Source organism: Mustela lutreola, chromosome 3 (assembly GCF_030435805.1).
Source record: "Mustela lutreola isolate mMusLut2 chromosome 3, mMusLut2.pri, whole genome shotgun sequence".
Lineage (NCBI taxonomy): Eukaryota > Metazoa > Chordata > Mammalia > Carnivora > Mustelidae > Mustela > Mustela lutreola.
In genome coordinates this window covers 116126270-116138684 of record NC_081292.1, presented here as the reverse complement: position 1 = coordinate 116138684, position 12415 = coordinate 116126270, and the positions used below count along the sequence as shown (strand labels likewise).

At 38.0% G+C, this 12415-nt stretch overlaps 1 protein-coding gene across 7 annotated transcripts in view; it reads right to left on the bottom strand.

The window, feature by feature from the left end:
- Positions 1-12212, bottom strand: part of R3HDM1 (R3H domain containing 1) — a 204340-nt gene extending 192128 nt beyond the window's left edge. For 5 of the 7 annotated variants that reach the window (XM_059166718.1, XM_059166720.1, XM_059166721.1 and 2 more), the window contains exon 1: positions 12037-12212. The gene's annotated coding sequence lies outside the window, so the exon portion shown is untranslated. The remainder of the gene's footprint in view (positions 1-12036) is intronic. The other 2 variants (XM_059166724.1, XM_059166726.1) reach the window with 1 other exon arrangement.
- Between the last annotated feature and the right edge of the window lie 203 nt (positions 12213-12415).

The window sequence follows — 12415 nt, the reverse complement described above, 5'->3', positions numbered from 1 at the left end:
GTCCTGGGATCGAGCCCCGCATCGGGCTGTCCACTCCGCGGATAGCCTGCTTCCTCCTCTCTCTCTTTCTACCTGCCTCTCTGCCTACTTGTGATCTCTGTCTGTTAAATAAATAAGTAAAATCTTTAAAAAAAAAAAAAAAGAAGCCTTACACAAAAGAGCACATATTGTATGATTACATTTATGAAAGTTCCTAGCACAGGAAAATATATGATGAAAAAGAATCAAAACTTTTGGTTGTTGTTTATTAGCATGATGGTAATGTTTTATACCATGACACGAGTCTATGTATACAAAATTCACTGAATGGTAAATTCCTGATTTATGCATTTTCTGAATGTATATTTATCCATAAAAACATAAACAAATACTGAACTCTAGTTAATTACATGCATGCCAAAGTGTTCAGGACTGAAGTATACTGATTCCTGAATTTATTTTGAAACGTGCCAAAAAAATGAGATGGATTGATATAGAGTAAAGCAAACAGAGCAAAATGTTAACAACTGTACAAATCAATCATCTAGGGACGCCTGGGTGGCTCAGTTGGTTAAGCAGCTGCCTTTGGCTCAGGTCATGATCCCAGCGTCTTGGGATCGAGTCCCACGTCGGGCTCCTTGCTCAGCAGGGAGCCTGCTTCTCCCTCTGCCTCTGCCTGCCAATCTGTCTGCCTGTGCTCGCTCTCTCCCCTTCTCTCTCTGATAAATAAATAAAATCTTTAAAAAAAAAATCAATCATCTATCAAATTTTGTATGTGCTTGGAAAATTTCAGCAGATTTCTCAAAAGTAACACAGATGCTAGAAGACAACAGTGACATACTAGTACAATGGGCAAATGACTGAAGTTAGCACTCTATGCCCTCCAGGAGGTGTGATGGGCAGAATAAAGACTTCAGGTTTCTCAAGTCTGAAAAGATCTACTTTTCAAGCAACCTTTTATTTTATTTTATTTTATTTTTTAGATTTTATTTATTTATTTGACAGACAGAGATCAGAGGCAGGCAGAGAGGAGGAAGCAGGCTCCCTGCAGAGCAGAGAGCCTGATGTGGGGCTCGATCCCAGGACCCTGGGATCACGACCCGAGCCAAAGGCAGAGGCTTTAACCCACTGAGCCACCCAGGCACCCCTCAAGCAACCTTTTAAAGAAAAATATCTTAGGCTATAATCTAGCAAAATGAGTACAAAAACCAAGAGAGAGGACAGATCCATAGAAGCCAGCAAACAGTTGACTCAACCTCAAACGGCAGAAGGGAAGTCCCAGGATGAGGACAAAAAAGAATCCAAGAGAAAATCCCTTAGATAAAGAGGTCTCCATGAAACAGAGACTGAAAAACTTCGATGATACGCTGATGGTACATTATTGCTCGTCAATTAGAAACAAAAAAGACAATTAGAAACTCCAGGATAATTTTTTTTAGTATATGTGCTGCCGAAGCGAGCACACCAGGATAATTTTTTAAAAATTACAGAAAATCCATGCTTCCAGTGTAAGAAAACAATGTGACATGATTTTGATAAACTAATGGGAGCATAAAGAAGAATGCATTTGATTTTTGGTGCTAAGAACATTCTAGCTCTCTTCAAGAAACTCCTGTATCCATATAGTAAAAGTGGATAAGGGAATGATAATCAATTACAGATCCACTGTACTATTTGGTTTTTATGTGCAGTGTACTGTTTTGATTTTTTAAAAGGCTTTCAAAAAGCACAAACTTTTGGTGGGGAGACAAACCATGAGACTCAATCTCAGGAAACAAACTGAGGGTTGCTGGGGGGTGGGGGTGCTGGGATAGGGTGGCTGGATTATAGACATCGGGGAGGGTATGTGCTATGGCGAGTGCAGTGAATTGTGTAAGACTGATGATTCACAGACCTGTATCCCCGAAGCAAAAAACACATGATATGTTAATTTTTAAAAAAGTACAAACTTTCCAAAAAGTTCATTTTAAAGCTCACTTAAAGGGCGCTTTAAACTGATTCAGTTTTTATCCCAGTCAAAAAGTAAAACAATCTGCTGAGTTTATTAAATAATACAAAATATCTTTAAAATTTTCAATTTATTTTTTCCTTTTTAAATGAAATATTTCTGACTTTAAAAGACACACAGGTTTGCAAAATTACCTGAGTTTAAAACCAAAACAAAACAATTCTGAACATATTTTTCAAGTTAACTTATCAAAATGATTTAAAATTTGTTTTTAAAACTGTCCTTCAAAACATTTCTTTCCTGTGATTATACCATCTTGTGTAATATAAAAACCTAAAACCAGAAGTGATATCATTATGGTCTTGCTTCCTGGTTCTATGACAAGATCTAATGCACTTTGAGGACTAGATGGAGTCCCTCAGTCAGTAATAATATGGAATTTAACCTGGGTAAGTATAAGGAGGGTGCTAAATACCCAGGGGCAAGTGAAATGGGGAGACACATACCTACTGGAGACATTTATGGGACTACTTTTCCTTTCCCTCCCTTATTAGGACAACTAGGCCAAACAGGAGGGTCTTATACCTGGGCAGGTGAAGTCTCCCATCCTTACCCACACCTTAGTTTCTACTCTCTGGGGGCACTATTCTTTTACCAGAGTTTTTTTTTTTGACATGGATATTGATGCACCTTTATGATTATGATTAAATTTCAATTACGGTCCCCTTCAACTGGATCTCCTCTCCTCCTATGCCCTTCCTCCATACATCAAAAAAAAAAAATTATATATATATACACACACACACACACACATATATATATATATATAAAATGTGTGTATGTAATGTAATATGGCAACCAGAAAATATAACATACAAGTATAAACATACAAATCTACACTGATAGGTATACATCTGTATATATGTATATATCTCTAGGACCATATACCTGAAGATGCTGATACAAAGAAATATAAAGTATAGACAAGAAGTCCCTTAGAAATGTACTCCCACCACAAGAATAGTTCAAGCAAAGGCTAAATGACTGCCTGATTTCTCTGTCCTATCAGATTTCCACCACAGCTCGCTTGGAAGGCAAAAGCCAGGCAGCTCTCTTCCCTTGTCCTCATTCTAGTACCCCCTGGAAGAAGAAAGGAAATGAAAAGCAGACAACTTCAGGAAAAGCTGCCCAGGTAACTGCCACTGGACTGATCCTTGAGAACTACTGAGGTTGGACCAGATGAATTCTCACATTTCAACACGAAGATGGCCCTACTGCTCTATGTAAATGCAGGTAATTTTAAGAAAAACTATTGGATTTTTTGGTTTAGCACTGAAAAGACAAGAAATCCTCGATAAGTGAAGATGAAACATTTGGGCTTAGACTTTGTAACGTCCCTTAAGATCCAGTACATTTGGGATTAAGAGGCTCTACAGTGCAAATGATTTGTTTGGCTCAAAATATGTACAGCTAACAGTTACAGAGCTCAAAGTGCTCTCAATGTACTTCTTCCTTGAGGCTCCTGGGTGGCTCAGTGGGTTAAAGCCTCTGCCTTCGGCTCAGGTCATGATCTCAGGGTCCTGGGATCAAGCCCTGCACTGGGCTCTCTGCTCAGTAGGTAACCTGCTTCCTCCTCTCTCCACCTGCTTCTCTGTGATCTCTGTGTGTCAAATAAATAAATAAAATCTTAAAAAAAAAATGTACTGGGACGCCTGGGTGGCTCAGTTGGTTAAGCAGCTGCCTTCGGCTCAGGTCATGATCCCAGCGTCCTGGGATCGAGTCCCACATCGGGCTCCTTGCTCTGCAGGGAGCCTGCTTCTCCCTCTGACTCTGCCTTCCACTCTGTCTGCCTGTGCTCGCTCTCGCTCGCTCTCTCTGACAAATAAATAAAATCTTAAAAAAAAAAAATTTATAAAAAAAAATGTACTTCTTCCTTTAAACTCTGTCTTCAGGACAACACTGCTGAACATCAGTAATAAGTATAAGTTCCATCTCCATCTCCTCCATTTCATGGCCTTTGTACTTTGTACCTTCTACATGGAGTGTCCTTCCCTTACGAATCTCATAGCTTGTTCCCTTCATTCAAGAGTTTGCTCAAATATCAAGAGGTCTTCCCTGGTCACCCTGTCTTAAATAGACCCTATTATCTCGTTCTGTCAATCTTTAAGCTATCAAACTGATTTTGTTTTCACTGCAATAGTTTCTATATTTCTATCGACATTATATTTTATATATATTTCATTTCTTTGTCTCACCCACAAGAAAATGAGATCTAGGAGGGCAAGGGTATTATCTGTTTCAAAATACCAGTAGAGGGTACAAAGTAAGTTTTCAAAAAATACTTGTTGAATGAATCTACACTTTCCATGTCCTATAAAAAATCAATTCACTTTATTTAGCTTTTCAGATAAATGCAAAGTTATACCTACTACTCTAATGATATAGAGTTTAAGTGGCAAGAGTTTGGTTTTTTTTTTTTTTTTAAGAACATCATGTATGATTTGGTTCAGTATTATAGAATCATTAAAGATTTGGAGTCATTAATACTTCAAATTTATTAATTATAACAGGGAAAATACATACTAAAGAACCACTCTTTAAGGCAGAGGGTTTTTTTTTTTTTTTTTTTTTTTTTGCAGTTTCCTTCATTCTACAAAATTAGTAGCAGGACTGGAGTGAGTGACAAATGGTCTGAAAGGAGGCATCAATTTTACTCCCTCATTTCTGATAAATTTTTTTACTTTCTTTGTGGACCCTTCTCTTTCCTTCTTAACATGATTTGTAGCTAAAAGGAATAATAAAAGACTATATGAATAAAGCTCCACTCTTAAGTAAATACCACTACAATGAACCAAATTTATATAAAGGCTACAACCATGCTGTGGTATGTAAACATTCAGTGGGAAAAAATTAGCTAATCCCATACAATAGACAGAGGTGGACAAGTATAAATGAAACAGAACAAGAATCAATTCTTTGGTGGTTTCTGTATATCCCAAACTTTACATACATGATCTTGTTCCCTCCCTTCAAAGTATGGTGTCATTATCCCCAATATACAGATGAAGAAACAGATTGAAAGGCTAAGTTACTGGCTCAAAAGTCACATCAGTTGTTGAGTGGCAGACTTGTAGTATTTAATCAAATCTTTGAGTTTCCAAACATATTGCTTTCCACTGGAGAAGCTGTTTTCAAAGTGTGGTTCAAGGACCACTGCCGATCAAGCTCCTTTCAAAGGGTCCATGAGGACATGTGCTTACTTTTCTTCTGAATATTTGTATGTGGCCAAATTGCCTTCTTATTATTTCAACCAAAATCAAATGTCCTATCAGAGTGAATGCAAAAGCAGAGTGAATGCATAAAAACCAGCTATCTTCTGATAAGTCAGATATTAAGAAAAAATGTAAACATAAAACAATCCCATTCTTGCTATTTTTTAATTCTGCAAAGTCATTTTTCATATAAATGTAGTATTTATATTAACATGCAATGAGTTTATTATTCTTTTAAAATGAATCATTACACGTTAAAGAAATTCTCTCATATAATACTGTTGAATATGGTAATACTTCCCAAATTGCAAAACTGACCTACGTTTGACACAATCTTTATCAAAAATTCAAGCTGGCTTTCTGGCAAGCTGATCTTAAACTATATAAAGAAATCAAAGGGACTCAGAATAGCAAAAACAATCCTGAAAAAGAGCAAAGTTGGAGGTCTCACAAGTCCCAATTTCAAAACTTGTTACAAAGTTACATAATCAAACAGTGTGGTACTACCGGTCTAGTAATAGACCTATAAATCAATGCAATAGAATTTAGAGTTGAGAAATAATCTCTTACATTTATGGTCCACAAGAGCCAAGACAATTCAATAGGGAAAGAACAGTGTTTTCAACAAATGGCGTGGAGATAAAAATGATATCCACAGAGACACCTGGGTGGCTCAGTTGGTCAAGCGGCTGCCTTGGGCTCAGGTCATGATCCCAGCGTCTTGGGATCGAGTTCGTTCGTATAGGGCTCCTTGCTCAGTGGGGAGCCTGCTTCTCCCTCTGCCTCTGCCCGCCACTCTGTCTGCCTGTGCTTACTCTAAGAAATAAATAAATAAAATCTTCAAAAAAAAAAAATGATATCCATATGTAAAAAAATGAATTTGGACCTCCTACCTCATACCATACATAAAAATTAACTCCAAATGGATCAAGGTCATCTGTATCACAAAAAAGTATCCTCCCCAAGTTGGTGGTCTACACTTTTATTTTTGACCTCCTTACGTTACTTTCCAATTGCTTTAGAACATTTAGTACTTTTGTATTAAAAAGTGTAGGGTCATACAGTAATTAGAGTAACTTAACAAGCACTTAAATAACTTTCTTTCCCCAAATGATTTATTTGCTGGTTCTGTATGTCTTTACAAGAAGATAACATCTTTTATTTTATCTTACAAATAATCAATAGGTTTAATATATAAATATCTGGTTAAATAATGAATGTATCACCTCTTGATAAAAATCCTTCTATTGCAACTGGAAAATGAACAATATAGATAACTAAAGTCAGATTCTTTTTAGTTTATACAAGAAAGGGTTGAAAAGTGAAAGGGCAGCAAGCCTTTATAAAAGGAGAATGATGAAAGAATTGGCATTTGGGGAAACAAGGCTTATAAAATGAAAACAGAAATTGCACCTTGGATATGTTTGATGTAGAGGTATTTCTGTTGTGTTTCAGATGCATGTGAACTTGGTAAAACTAACACAAATGAACAATATAAAATGTATGAACGGTATATTGAAGGTATTTGCTTAAAATTATACTTTTTTCAATACTATACAGGAACATATATATAAGTATCAGAATTTTTTGCTTAGCTTTCTATTTTTCAAACAATTACACATTCATAGGCAGTTGCAAAAATAGTATAGAAAGATCCCATGTACTCGTCACTCAATTTCCCTCAATGACAATGAAAATATAGTTCAGCATCAGAAGCAGGGATTGGCATTGATATATGACCTTATTCAGAGTTTGCCAGTTTTACACACATTCATTTGTCTGTTTCTTTTCTTTTCCTCTTTCTTAGAGAGCAAGAGAGAGTGCACATGCACAAGTGCTCATGCGTGAATGGAGTGAAAAGCAGGGAGAATCTTAAGCAGGTTCCATGCCCAGCGCAGAGCCTAACTCAAGGCTCCATCTTACCACCCCGAGTTCATGACCTGAGCCAAAATCTAGAGTCAGACACTTAATCAAAAGAGCCACCTAAGAGGGACGCCTGGGTGGCTCAGTTGGTTAAGCAGCTGCCTTCGGCTCAGGTCATGATCCCAGCGTCCTGGGATCGAGTCCCACATCGGGCTTCTTGCTCAGCAGGGAGCCTGCTTCTCCCTCTGCCTCTGCCTGCCATTCTGTCTGCCTGTGCTCGCTCTCTCCCCCTCTCTCTCTCTGATAAATAAATAAAATTTAAAAAAAAAAAAAAAAAAAAAAAGAGCCACCTAAGAGCCCCATTTGTCTGTGTTTCTATGTAATGTAGATTTAGGGAACCAGCATACAATCAAGATACATAAACGTTCCAGTATTACAAAGATCCCTCATACTACCCCTCTCTAGTTACAACCATCCTGCTTCCTCAAACCCCATCCCTGGAAACCACTGATCTGCGCTCTAGCTCATAATTTGCCATTTCGAGAATGTTATGTAAATGAGACCACACGGTTCTCCCATTTTAAAACTTTTTTTCATTTGGTATATTACTTTAAGATCCACATAAGTTGCTTTACCAATGTTTTCTTTCTTTTTATTGCTGCATAGTAGTCCATGGTATGGATATAGAATGGTTTAACCATTCACTCAAGGAAGGGATTTGGGATGTTTCCAGCAAAAAGATACTATTTTTAAACATAGCAATTCTGTAATAAGCATCTGTCCCAAGAGCACTTTAAAAATGAGGGCCTTGTGTTCATTTAAGTCTTTGCTTTGCATATATTTAATTTTATTCCCACAACATTAGACCTTTCTTTTGTAATTCCATAGCTTCTCTACTGAGAAACAAGGCATCAAGGTAAATCTGCAGGTAAACTTCCAACTCAGACTTTAAGGTGATATACCGGTTATGGAATTTCTTTCAAGCAGAAGAAAGGTTAGTGAAGTTAACTGTACAACTAGCTCACAAAACTAATTTTTATGTCATTGATAAATATAAAGTTGGGAGAAGTAAAATTATAATACTTTAAACAAACTCTTTCGCAGGATGATATCAAATTACGCCCTTCAAGAAGAAAGGTAAAAAATAAGAACATAATGTAACTTACTTCCCATACTTAATTTCTTTTTGAGAGAAAGTACTTTTAAGGAGTTATAGATGAAAACACTAGTCAAGCAGGCAATAAGAATAATCATTTAAACATGCTATATGATTTAGTATTTATGAAATAAGAAGGCACAAGAGAAGTGGGCTTACTTGTAGGAGGTTTTTTTTGTTTGTTTTTTTAAGTTACAAATCTACAATTCAGAAGACAAAGAGAAAAACAAAGACCTTAAGTACCAGCTTTCAAAACCAGAAATTTTTAAGTTAATGGGCACATGTAGAGACTAAGAAGGTAAGAAGAGGTAAAATTTTCAAGGATAAAATCTGAGAAAAAAACAAACTTTTGGAGAATAAGACACAGAACTAGATTCGTGCCAGAATTAAATAACTCATCTTTTGTTTCAACCATCACCCAATGACTAACTGAATTAAATTCTGGAGAAGATACACATGCTTACATCTTAACAGGTACAAACAAATTTGCTTAATTTATATAACGTATCCTTATTTGGAAAGCAAAGTTAACTTAATAAAATTTTGTTTGATTTTATGATTTGATTCTTTGCACATGTCTATATTACTAATAAACATTATGAGACTTCACAGGATCAGACGCAAGACTATTTTACCTTTCTAAGAAAATATTCTATTATGGTAAGACAAAACTGACAGTCTCCTTACGTATCTTAGTTATCTTAAATTATAAATAATAAGTTATCATCAATGCAGTGAGGTGTAACTACAAAGAAATAGAGTCTATGATTTGGAAGCTACAAGAGCCATTTGAAAAACTGCTACTTGTAGCCACAACTCTTTGACACACAGACTGTATTTACAATATTTACAATAGATCATCGAAGTGTTAATAGTGAAGTTTTCTAATTCAAATAGCAACAATGTATTATAAACCCATCAAGGCTTAAGTGCTTATTATTGTAACATTCTCAAGAAGGGAGAAAATAAAACCTTTATCAACTCTCAGTATTTCTCTGTTTCTGCAGAATTAAAAATCAACATTAATTTAAATGTGTATAAGTAAGTATGCTAAAGTGTCAGTACTAGAAAATCTCTTTTATTATTTGGAAAGGCCTGGCACTGCATTTTTTCTGCATACTTTTTGAAAAAGTTTATTTCAATTTTATAAAATATTCTGCTGCTGCCACTTAACGTTCCCCAAAAGAGCATCCAATTGTACTGGGTTCATTCACCATTCAAAATAAGGTACAGCTGCCTTGAACCCTGGCCAGGCCTTACTGTCAGGAGACTTTGTAATAAACTTTTCATGTTAAACTTTAATTTGTCTACCAGGACAAACTCAAAAGACACTATTATGTGTGAAGACAAATACATTTTCCAAAGTGCCTGAAAAGAGAAAGGAACAGTGTGTCTGTTGTTTCACAGAAAAGAAAAACTCAAGTACTGATATATACTGAGAATTAAAAACAGCAAGTCGGCCTATGGCCATAATGAATTCAAATGACTCACTTAATCTTAACTCTGTATTAAAGAGTTGCCTGTCAGTAGCCTGATAGCACAGTGAATATGGATTGCAAACAATATAAACCTTGAAACACCTATCAGCTAAGTAAAATTCAAAAGATTTTACAATAATTTATCATTTCAACAATTTACTACATCCTTTTATTCCAAATAATTCATCTGAAATATATTCTAAACATAGGGATTTTGACGCAAAAATTTAAAAACCTTCTATAAAATCAACAACTCTTCAGTATCTGATTTCCAGTTTGTCACATACCTTTTACTTTGAAAATGGCTAGCGGCAAACGGCAAGAATTTAAGTCCCTATATAAATGAAAACTCCCATAGTACTCCTCTACCATAAAAGAGCAAGTTCTGAGGCTGCAACATGTGCATGTAAATAAACTCATTCTCTTAAGATGCATTAAGTTAATATTTAATAACGCATACTATGCATTAAACACAATAGTAGGAGCTTTATACATTTCATCTCTAATCCTCACAACTCCAAGTGTTAAGTGCTATCATCCCAATTTTATACCTGAGACTCGGGCTCACAGAAGGTCCACAGCTAATAAGACAATGTAAAAGCCTCCTATTCACCAGCCTTTTCTGTATATAAAGTATATGACATCTGAAAGTATCAATTCTATATCAATTAACCAACAAGTTTTAGAAAATGCTGATACATGAAAAAAAATATATGCATACATATACATATATATATACCAGTGCTTTGTAGGAGCTGAGCAAATTTACCTTTCAGGGTTATGTTTCTTTCTTTTTTTTTTTTTTTTTTTAGCACACATTGACATTTCTTCCAGATCCTGAATCTAGGATCTATGTAATTCTGTATGCTAATGCATGAGTTATGGAAATATGTAAGATCATTAAGGCAACAGGGTCTCCTTAGACCCTGAAGAAATGGTCTATACAGGCAAATTGATTATTTCTTCAGAACCCAAGTTTACACTTAACAAGTTAAGCCTCAGAAGTGGGCCTAAAATTTTACCTTTGATATGATCATGTTTACTACAAATTACAGAATCCATTATTTAAGGACATACTCATCCAAAACAAAACAAAACAAAAACAACCCCCCCCAAACCAACCCCACAAGGTGTGAAAAGACGAGCACCTAATCACTGTGTGAGGAAAAAACATTCGTTCTCAAATATGCCAAATTTTATTAGGTTGAGGTATGTCTAGGTACTCTAGGTACACTGGTAACCGGCTATATTAAATATTACATAGATCTTACTCTTTCAAATATTACAACTCGCTTAGCTTCCAGTTAGACTTTAACCACCTTTTAATTACTCAAAAGTTCTTCTAATCAATGACATCTAAGCTAATAGCAAAGGGTTTCTTCAGAATTACAATTTTGCAAACTACAACCATGGATACTTAGATCTATACACATCTATTTCCTGGGACCTCATATTAGAAAAATCATCTGCTACTTACTAAGCCTTACTTTTACTTAACTTGCTATCCAGGACAATTACACACGGGACAAGATAGCCTCAACAATTTGTTCCTACATAAAAGCAAGCTCAAAAAGAGAAGCACTCTCCTCTGCACCTAGTAACAAAAAAGAGAACAAAAAAAAAACTTCAAAAACACAGGTTTGAGCCCAAGGCTCAACCATAAAATGTGTAAATCTGACCCCTGGGGTCCGTGGCACTGACAGTCATTCAACTTTCTTTTCAATAATCCCATTGTGCTTTTTCTGGTACAACAGGCAAGATATGCCTACATTTCACCAACCGGTCGGAACGCCTTATTTCCTTTCTAAAAATTCTCCCGGTGCAAGGCGGGGGGCCGAGGCGTGGGGTGGGCCAGGGAGCCCGAAGCACCGGCGCCAGCCACCGGAGAGAGGAGAACCACGCACGGCACCCGCTCCTGGCAGGCCTGCTGTGGCTGGTTCCCGAGTCCCTGGGGCTGCAAAGGCAGCAAGCAGCAGCCATGGCAGGGACTCGGGAACCTTTCCCCTGCCTCCTCCGCTAGGCCTCGAGGGGTTTGCTTTTCACATGGCCCCCGGGTGGGGGCGGTGGGCACAAGGTAGTGGATGCAGCTGCAGCCGCTGCGGCGGGCCAGGCGAGCAGGGCTCCCTCGGAAGCCGACCTCCCGGCGGGCTGGCAGCAGCAGCACCTCCGCGGGGGCCTGGCTGGATCGCCGATGGTTCGGCGCGGAAGGCCACCTTCTTATACACATCTTTCCCCTGCCTGCCTCCTTCTCCGTTAGCGCTACCGGTTGGCGGGCGGGGGAGGGGAGCGAGGCGCGTTATTCCCGGGGAGCTGGAGGGGGGAGGGGAGGGCATCTCTTACCCGCGTTACTGAGGAGGAGGAGGAGGAGGAGGCGGCTGGAGCGCGGCGCGGCGGGGCGACGGCGGGGCTGGGTGGGTGCAAGTAAGAGTCTTACGAAAGGGAATTAACCCCATCACCAGCCCGGACACCGGCTCCAGCGGCAGCCGCGGCAGAATCCCGCCCCTTCCCACCACGCACTAGCCCCGCCTCTTCGTTCTCTTTGAGGGACAGTCCACAAATCATAGATTATACATCCTCCGAGTGACATGAGGATCATCCAATCAGACCTGAACAAACTGCTTTCTCTCCACCCCTTTATCTCCTCCTGGGCCGCGGCAGAGCCGTGCCAAGTCTTCCTCCACCCTCAAGGGAAAAAGAACCAATCGGTGATAAGTAACCG